The sequence below is a fragment of the Oncorhynchus kisutch genome, linkage group LG12 (assembly GCF_002021735.2).
Source record: "Oncorhynchus kisutch isolate 150728-3 linkage group LG12, Okis_V2, whole genome shotgun sequence".
NCBI lineage: Eukaryota > Metazoa > Chordata > Actinopteri > Salmoniformes > Salmonidae > Oncorhynchus > Oncorhynchus kisutch.
In genome coordinates this window covers 35,891,799-35,902,292 of record NC_034185.2, presented here as the reverse complement: position 1 = coordinate 35,902,292, position 10,494 = coordinate 35,891,799, and positions in this window count along the sequence as shown.

Genomic DNA, 10,494 nt, shown 5'->3' with positions numbered 1-10,494 from the left:
CTAAGTCAGGTGAACAGAAGGACTTGAGTTCCTGTATGTTGTTATGATCACACCACGTCTCGTTAATCATAAGGCAATACCCCCCCGCCCCTCTTCTTACGAGAAAGATGCATGTTTCTGTCGGCGTGATGCGTGAAGAAACCAGCTGGCTGTACCGACTCCGATAGCGTGTCTCGAGTGAACCATGTTTCCATGAAGCAAAGAACGTTACAGTCTCTTATGTCTCTCTGGAATGCTACCCTTGCTCGGACTTCATCAACCTTGTTGTCAAGAGACTGGACATTGGTAAGTAGTATGCTCGGGTGCGTGATGTGCTCGTCTCCGGAGCCTGACCAGAAGACCGCTTTGTCTGCCCCTTTTACAGCGTCGTTGTTTTGGTTCGCCGGCTGGGATCCGATCCATTGTCCCGGGTGGTGGGCAAAACACAGGATCCGCTTCGGGAAAGTCGTATTCCTGGTCATGATGATGGTGAGTTTTTATATCCAGTAGTGCCTCCCGACTGTATGTAATAAAACCTAAGATTACCTGGGGTACCAATGTAAGAAATAACACGTAAAAAAACTAAATACTGCATAGTTTCCTAGGAACGCGAAGCGAGGCGGCCATCTCTGTCGGCACTGGAAGTGGTGTGTAAGGGCTGTGTAAGGGCTATTTGACCAAGAAGGAGAGTGATGGAGTGCTGGGTAAGATGACATGGCCTCCACAACCACCTGACCTCGAATCAATTGAGATGGTTTGGGATGAGTTGGACTGCAGAGTGAAAGAAAATCAGCCAACAAGTGCTCATCATATGTGGGAACTCCTTCAAGACGGTTGGAAAAGCATTCCAGGTGAAGCTGGTTGAGAGAATGCCAAGAGTGTGCAAAGCTGTCATCAAGGCAAAGGGTAGCTACTTTGAAGAATATTAAATATATTTGGATTTGTTTTACACTTTTTTGGTTTCTACTGTATATGATTCCATATGTGTTATTTCATAGTCTTGATGTCTTCACTATTATTCTACAATGTAGAACATAAATAAAAAATAAAGGAAACCCCCTGAATTAATGGATGTGTCCAAACTTTTGACTGGTACTGTATATACAGTGGGGAGAACAAGTATTTGATGCACTGCCGATTTTCCAGGTTTTCCTACTTACAAAGCATGTAGAGGTCTGTAATTGTTTTATCATAGTTACACTTCAACTGTGAGAGACAGAATCTAAAACAAAAATCCAGAAAATCACATTGTATGATTTTTAAGTAATTAATTAGCATTTTATTGCATGACATAAGTATTTGATCACCTACCAACCAGTAAGAATTCCATCTCTCACAGACCTGTTAGTTTTTCTTTAAGAAGCCCACCTGTTCTCCACTCATTACCTGTATTAACTGCACCTGTTTGAACTCGTTACCTGTATAAAAGACACCTGTCCACACAATCATTCAAACAGACTCCTACCTCTCCAAAATGGCCAAGACCAGAGAGCTGTGTAAGGACATAAGGGGTAAAATTGTAGACCTGCACAAGGCTGGGATGGGCTACAGGACAATAGGCAAGCAGCTTGGTGGAAAAGCAACAACTGTTGGTGCAATTATTCGAAAATGGAAGAAGTTCAAGATGACGGTCAATCACCCTCGGTCTAGGGCTCCATGCAAGATCTCACCTCGTGGGGCGTCAATGATCATGAGGAAGGTGAGGGATCAGCCCAGAACTACACGGCAGGACCTGGTCAATGACCTGAAGAGAGCTGGGACCACAGTCTCAAAGAAAACCATTAGTAACACACTACGCCGTCATGGATTAAAATCCTGCAGCGCATGCAAGGTCCCCCTGCTCAAGCCAGCGCATGTCCAGGCCCGTCTGAAGTTTGCCAATGACCATCTGGATGATCCAGAGGAGGAATGGGAGAAGGTCATGTGGTCTGATGAGACAAAAATAGAGCTTTTTGGTCTAAACTCCACTCACCGTGTTGTAACGGTTTTGACTTGAGGTTATTATTTATAGGGGTGCCAGGTAGGTTGTGCCTACCAGAGAAAACATTGGTTTCCCCTTTTGGTTTGGGAGGGAATGAGTCCCATCTGGTCCGTCAAGTCTACACCAATACAAATGACTTATGTAAAAGTCTGGATGGAAATAAACTTTTCATAAACCCTTAAAACATTGGAAAGAACTTCAAAAACAACTATATTCTTTTGCGTGGGTTGTATTAACAACACCAATGATTACACACACACATAATAATATCACAATGAGTTCTGGTTCTTCTAGAAATGTCCTGTACCTCGGGCCTAAAAAGAGTCCAGCCCAGTAAAGGAGTTCAGGGGACTCCCGTGACCTTAGTCACGCAATGTTTGTCTGTTCATTCCGTGTAGCGTAAACCCAGTATTAATCATACAATCAATATAAGGATGATTTTACCATAGAACTTTAAAGCATATCAACTCTTACTAAGTCCTCAACTACAACTAACGACATAAATCATCACCGTATACATCGGGTCAAAACAAATGAAATACCGTATACAAAAAGGTGGTAGTCAGTCGGTCAGTCAGACAATCCAATCCGCCAATAGATCTCCAGCGGAGAAAGGCCACAAAGAACGGAGAGGTGTAGTCCACGGAGCAAATAGTGGATCCGATCCTGGGTAAACTCTATTAGGCTACAAAACAAACGGAATAGAGAAGCTTCGGAACTGAGGGTTGAACACATCCTCATTTACGTCTCCATCACAACCCCACTTTTGCACAGCTGATGCTGGCTATTTAATTGGGAATTAAAGGGAAAGCGCCCTATTGGAAGGAGCTGCACTGAGACGGTTCAGAAAAATTCAGGGCCGTCACACACCCCTTCCCCTGGAAAAAGCCGACCATTGGGGAAACCGAGAAAGGTCTCCTCATCACTTTCCTCTACAAAAATATTCATGACTTTTTGGAGCTCACGCTCCTCAGCTGAGGGGGTCACAGGCCTTAAGGTGTGAGACTTCTGGGTCTGGGAATCCGAGAAAAGTCTCCTCACTTTCCTCTTCAAAGATATCCAGGACTTTGCGGCGCTCAATCGCCTCCAATTCCTCAGCCGAGGGGTAACAGGCCTTAAGGCGTGAGACATGGACAACGTGCATATCATCACCCGTGTCCTCTTTCACCACTCGGTAGTTCAAAGGGCCCATCTGCTCCACAATCCTATATGGTCCTTGCCATTTAGGAGCGAGCTTGGCCGAGAAGAATTGTTCAGCTTTCGAGTAAGGATGAGAGCGAAGCCACACCCGTTCACGAAGCTGGAACTGCGTCTCGTCTGTTCTTATCATAATTTCTCTTCTGCTTGAGTCGAGCCTGGATCATGTTCTTTGAGACGAGCTCTCAAGTCATGGAGATGGACTACCTGGTCATAGCAAGCAGCGTCTGGAGTAAGCTGCTGGGGCTGTAGCACCATAGCCAAGGGTCCTCGGAGAGGACGACTTAGGTTCAGCTCTGCAGGTGTGACTCCAGTGGACTCTTGCACAGCAGAATTCAGGGCAAATCGAAACTCGTGAAGGTGCTTGTCCCAGTGTTTGTGCTGGGTCCCTACATAGGAAGCAATCATTGTCTTCAAGGTTCGATTTACTCTCTCAGTGAGATTGGTCTGTGGGTGATAGGCCGTGGTCAACTTCTGTCTCAGGTTCCATCTTTGGCAGGTCTCCTCAAAGAGATCAGAGACAAATTGGGAACCTCGATCAGACAGGATGTAATCAGGCACTCCCCAGCGAGTCAGGATCTCTTTCGTAAGGATGTTAGAGACGGTCCTTGCTGTGGCCTGACGCAGGGAAAAGAGCTCCACCCACTTTGAATAGTAATCAACAAAAACAAGCATGTACACATTCTGATTGGAGCTTCTAGGAAATGGACCCATCAAATCCACTCCTAACATTTCCCAAGGTCGGGTAACCACCGTTTGCTGCAACTTGCCAGCAGGCTTTCTACCTTCTGGTTTGTACATTTGACAAACCTGACAGTTTCGGATGTGTGACTTCACATCCATGCTCAGATGTGGCCAGTACAGTAACGCTTGCAACCTCTTGTAGGTTTTGAACCTGCCCAAATGACCAGCTAATGGGTCTTCATGGAAATGTTGAAGCAGTTGAAGGCGTAGAGTTTCAGGTATGTACATTTGGTAGAGTGTTCTGTGAGGTAGTTGTACAACTCGGGAGACTTTGTCTTCAATGATGGTCAGCTTTGTGGTAGGATTGACCATCTTTTCTCCATCTTCCAGGATAGTCTGGTACAAAGCCTGTACTTCTGGATCATCCTGTTGGGCTTTCCATATGGCCTCATCAGAGATGGGAAAGTCAGTTTTGTGTGAGTCTCGACTGCTTGACAGGACAGTAGCACATGTAAGATGAGGGCCACCGTTATCACAAGCAGGAGCTCTGGACAAGGCATCTGGAACAGTGTTGTATTTTCTTTTCCTGTATTCTACTGCAAAGGTGAACTCTTGCAACCGTAGAGCCCATCTTATGAGTCTGGTACTTGTTTTGTTGGTCTTGAACACCCACACAAGGGAGGAATGGTCAGTGACCACAGTGAAGTGTCTTCCCTCCAGGTAGTACCTCCACTTTTCCAAAGCCCAGACAACTGCAAGGCACTCTTGCTCGGTTGTGGAGTAGTTCCGTTCTGCTCCATTCAATGTCCGACTGGTGAACGCTAGCACTTCTTCAGTGCCAAGTCCAGTCTGTTGGACTAGGACAGCACCAAGTCCAACATCACTTGCATCAGTGTAAACAACAAAAGGGCAATCAAAGTTGGGATGACCTAAAATGGGAGGTGTGACGAGGTGTCGTTTCAGGGTTTCAAAGGAGGTCTAGCACTCTGCCGTCCATTGGAATTTCGCTCATTTTCGCATGGCCTTGTTTTGGCTCTTCTGAGGTGCCAGCTTGGCCCTCAGTGGTCTGAACAGAAGTGGACACCAGAGAAACTCTGTGTAAGGAGTTGTGCCTAATGGCGGCCATGTCCACAGACACGTCATCCAACATTTTAACACAATTAGAGAGTTCTGTCTGCAAGTGGCCTACAGTGTTAACAATGGGAGAAAAAAACTGAATTAACGTCCTTGAGGACCTCAGTGTGGTGATGTTGCAGGCGCCATTGGAGAGTGGCAGTGAGTTGGTTTCGTTGGTAGTCAAACTGCCTGTCCATGGCACCAGTAATTTCCCGTCTTCCACTCTCACTGAGCTCTGTCAGCATGTGGGTTAGAGTGCTCAGTGAGTTTCTGAATTCCATGGCACTCTATTGTTGCTCTTCCCTCAGACATTTGAAATTATGGTGTATAAGAGTTTGGAGATGTTGTTGAGTCCGACGAATATCAAGGATGTCACCTTGAAGTTGTAAGACTACAACCTTTGGAGATAAACCAGACAATGGAGGAAGGTTGGGTGTCAGAGGGAGGGCTATCTCAGTACTTCCACACAGATCCATGTCAATAAGTGAGTAACTGGTTAGACCTCCTGTGGCCTGTGGCTCAGACCGAGCATTCAGATTCCCAGGGCTCTGGCCCAAATCAACTCCATTATCTCCATTCCCATTATGATTTGTATTGTCAGCTTGATGGTCAGAATGGCCCTGTATATTACCATTGACAGGTATGACATGGATGAGCACATTATCTTGGGGTGAATCCGTTGTTTTAATTCCACACAAAAGATTTGCTTTGGTTAATTCTCAATGTTGAGCTGTCCCATCTGGGGTGCCATTTTTTATGTAACGGTTTTGACTTGAGGTTATTATTTATAGGGGTGCCAGGTAGGTTGTGCCTACCAGAGAAAACATTGGTTTCTCCGTTTGGTTTGGGAGGGAATGAGTCCCATCTGGTCTGTCAAGTCTACACCAATACAAATGACTTATGTAAAAGTCAGGGTGGAAATAAACTTTTCATAAACCCTTAAAACATTGGAAAGAACTTCAAAAACAACTATATTATTTTGCGTGGGTTGTATGAGCAACACCAATGATTACACACACACATATAATAATATCACAATGAGTTCTGGTTCTTCTAGAAATGTCCTGTACCTCGGGCCTAAAAAAAGAGTCCAGCCCGGTAAAGGAGTTCAGGGAACTCCCGTGACCTTAGTCACGCAATGTTTGTCCGTTCATTCCGTGTAGTGTAAACCCAGTATTAATCATACAATCAATATAAGAATGATTTTACCACAGAACTTTTTATTTATTTATTTATTTTTATTTTACCTTTATTTAACCAGGTAGGCAAGTTGAGAACAAGTTCTCATTTACAATTGCGACCTGGCCAAGATAAAGCAAAGCAGTTCGACAGATGCAACGACACAGAGTTACACATGGAGTAAAACAAACATACAGTCAATAATACAGTATAAACAAGTCTATATACAATGTGAGCAAATGAGGTGAGAAGGGAGGTAAAGGCAAAAAAGGCCATGATGGCAAAGTAAATACAATATAGCAAGTAAAACACTGGAATGGTAGTTTTGCAATGGAAGAATGTGCAAAGTAGAAATAAAAATAATGGGGTGCAAAGGAGCAAAATAAATAAATAAATAAAAATTAAATACAGTTGGGAAAGAGGTAGTTGTTTGGGCTAAATTATAGGTGGGCTATGTACAGGTGCAGTAATCTGTGAGCTGCTCTGACAGTTGGTGCTTAAAGCTAGTGAGGGAAATAAGTGTTTCCAGTTTCAGAGATTTTTGTAGTTCATTCCAGTCATTGGCAGCAGAGAACTGGAAGGAGAGGCGGCCAAAGAAAGAATTGGTTTTGGGGGTGACTAGAGAGATATACCTGCTGGAGCGTGTGCTACAGGTGGAAGATGCTATGGTGATCAGCGAGCTGAGATAAGGGGGGACTTTACCTAGCAGGGTCTAGTAGATGACATGGAGCCAGTGGGTTTGGCGACGAGTATGAAGCGAGGGCCAGCCAACGAGAGCGTACAGGTCGCAATGGTGGGTAGTATATGGGGCTTTGGTGATAAAACGGATTGCAAAGTCGAGGATTGGTAGGATGGTCAGTTTTACAAGGGTATGTTTGGCAGCATGAGTGAAGGATGCTTTGTTGCGAAATAGGAAGCCAATTCTAGATTTTACTTTGGATTGGAGATGTTTGATATGGGTCTGGAAGGAGAGTTTACAGTCTAACCAGACACCTAAGTATTTGTAGTTGTCCACGTATTCTAAGTCAGAGCCGTCCAGAGTAGTGATGTTGGACAGGCGGGTAGGTGCAGGTAGCGATCGGTTGAAGAGCATGCATTTAGTTTTACTTGTATTTAAGAGCAATTGGAGGCCACGGAAGGAGAGTTGTATGGCATTGAAGCTTGCCTGGAGGGTTGTTAACACAGTGTCCAAAGAAGGGCCGGAAGTATACAGAATGGTGTCGTCTGCGTAGAGGTGGATCAGGGACTCACCAGCAGCAAGAGCGACCTCATTGATGTATACAGAGAAGAGAGTCGGTCCAAGAATTGAACCCTGTGGCACCCCCATAGAGACTGCCAGAGGTCCGGACAGCAGACCCTCCGATTTGACACACTGAACTCTATCAGAGAAGTAGTTGGTGAACCAGGCGAGGCAATCATTTGAGAAACCAAGGCTGTTGAGTCTGCCGATGAGGATGTGGTGATTGACAGAGTCGAAAGCCTTGGCCAGATCAATGAATACGGCTGCACAGTAATGTTTCTTATCGATGGCGGTTAAGATATCGTTTAGGACCTTGAGCGTGGCTGAGGTGCACCCATGACCAGCTCTGAAACCAGATTGCATAGCAGAGAAGGTATGGTGAGATTCGAAATGGTCGGTAATCTGTTTGTTGACTTGGCTTTCGAAGACCTTAGAAAGGCACGGTAGGATAGATATACAGTGCCTTGCGAAAGTATTCGGCCCCCTTGAACTTCGCGACCTTTTGCCACATTTCAGGCTTCAAACATAAAGATATAAAACTGTATTTTTTGTGAAGAATCAACAACAAGTGGGACACAATCATGAAGTGGAACGACATTTATTGGATATTTCAAACTTTTTTAACAAATCAAAAACTGAAAAATTGGGCGTGCAAAATTATTCAGCCCCTTTACTTTCAGTGCAGCAAACTCTCTCCAGAAGTTCAGTGAGGATCTCTGAATGATCCAATGTTGACCTAAATGACTAATGATGATAAATACAATCCACCTGTGTGTAATCAAGTCTCCGTATAAATGCACCTGCACTGTGATAGTCTCAGAGGTCCGTTAAAAGCGCAGAGAGCATCATGAAGAACAAGGAACACACCAGGCAGGTCCGAGATACTGTTGTGAAGAAGTTTAAAGCCGGATTTGGATACAAAAAGATTTCCCAAGCTTTAAACATCCCAAGGAGCACTGTGCAAGCGATAATATTGAAATGGAAGGAGTATCAGACCACTGCAAATCTACCAAGACCTGGCCGTCCCTCTAAACTTTCAGCTCATACAAGGAGAAGACTGATCAGAGATGCAGCCAAGAGGCCCATGATCACTCTGGATGAACTGCAGAGATCTACAACTGAGGTGGGAGACTCTGTCCATAGGACAACAATCAGTCGTATATTGCACAAATCTGGCCTTTATGGAAGAGTGGCAAGAAGAAAGCCATTTCTTAAAGATATCCATAAAAAGTGTTGTTTAAAGTTTGCCACAAGCCACCTGGGAGACACACCAAACATGTGGAAGAAGGTGCTCTGGTCAGATGAAACCAAAATTGAACTTTTTGGCAACAATGCAAAACATTATGTTTGGCGTAAAAGCAACACAGCCCATCACCCTGAACACACCATCCCCACTGTCAAACATGGTGGTGGCAGCATCATGGTTTGGGCCTGCTTTTCTTCAGCAGGGACAGGGAAGATGGTTGAAATTGATGGGAAGATGGATGGAGCCAAAAACAGGACCATTCTGGAAGAAAACCTGATGGAGTCTGCAAAAGACCTGAGACTGGGACAGAGATTTGTCTTCCAACAAGACAATGATCCAAAACGTAAAGCAAAATCTACAATGGAATGGTTCAAAAATAAATATATCCAGGTGTTAGAATGGCCAAGTCAAAGTCCAGACCTGAATCCAATCGAGAATCTGTGGAAAGAACTGAAAACTGCTGTTCACAAATGCTCTCCATCCAACCTCACTGAGCTCGAGCTGTTTTGCAAGGAGGAATGGGAAAAAAATTCAGTCTCTCGATGTGCAAAACTGATAGAGACATACCCCAAGCGACTTACAGCTGCAATCGCAGCAAAAGGTGGCGCTACAAAGTATTAACTTAAGGGGGCTGAATAATTTTGCACGCCCAATATTTCCGTTTTTGATTTGTTAAAAAGGTTTGAAATATCCAATAAATGTCGTTCCACTTCATGATTGTGTGCCACTTGTTGTTGGTTCTTCACAAAAAAATACAGTTTGATATCTTTATGTTTGAAGCCTGAAATGTGGCAAAAGGTCGCAAAGTTCAAGGGGGCCGAATACTTTCGCATGGCACTGTAGGTCTGTAGCAGTTTGGGTCAAGAGTGTCCCCCCCTTTGAAGAGGGGGATGACCGCAGCTGCTTTCCAATCTTTGGGAATCTCAGACGACACGAAAGAGAGGTTGAACAGGCTAGTAATAGGGGTGGCAACAATTTCGGCAGATAATTTTAGAAAGAAAGGGTCCAGATTGTCTAGCCCGGCTGTATTGTAGGGGTCCAGATTTTGCAGCTCTTTCAGAACATCAGCTGAATGGATTTGGGAGAAGGAGAAATGGGGAAGGCTTGGGCGAGTTGCTGTTGGGGGTGCAGTGCAGTTGTCCGGGGTAGGAGTAGCCAGGTGGAAAGCATGGCCAGCCGTAGAAAAATGCTTATTGAAATTCTCAATTATGGTGGATTTATCAGTGGTGACAGTGTTTCCTATCTTCAGTGCAGTGGGCAGCTGGGAGGAGGTGTTCTTATTCTCCATGGACTTTACAGTGTCCCAGAACTTTTTTGAGTTAGTGTTGCAGGAAGCAAATTTCTGCTTGAAAAAGCTAGCCTTGGCTTTTCTAACTGCCTGTGTATAATGGTTTCTAGCTTCCCTGAACAGCTGCATATCACGGGGGCTGTTCGATGCTAATGCAGAACGCCATAGGATGTTTTTGTGTTGGTTAAGGGCAGTCAGGTCTGGGGAGAACCAAGGGCTATATCTGTTCCTGGTACTAAATTTCTTGAATGGGGCATGTTTATTTAAGATGGTTAGGAAGGCATTTAAAAAAAATAACCAGGCATCCTCTACTGACGGGATGAGATCAATATCCTTCCAGGATCCCCCTGCCAGGTCGATTAGAAAGGCCTGCTCGCAGAAGTGTTTCAGGGAGCGTTTTACAGTGATGAGTGGAGGTCGTTTGACCGCTGACCCATTACGGATGCAGGCAATGAGGCAGTGATCGCTGAGATCTTGGTTGAAGACAGCAGAGGTGTATTTAGAGGGGAAGTTGGTTAGGATGATATCTATGAGGGTGCCCGTGTTTAAGGCTTTGGGGAGGTACCTGGTAGGTTCATTGATAA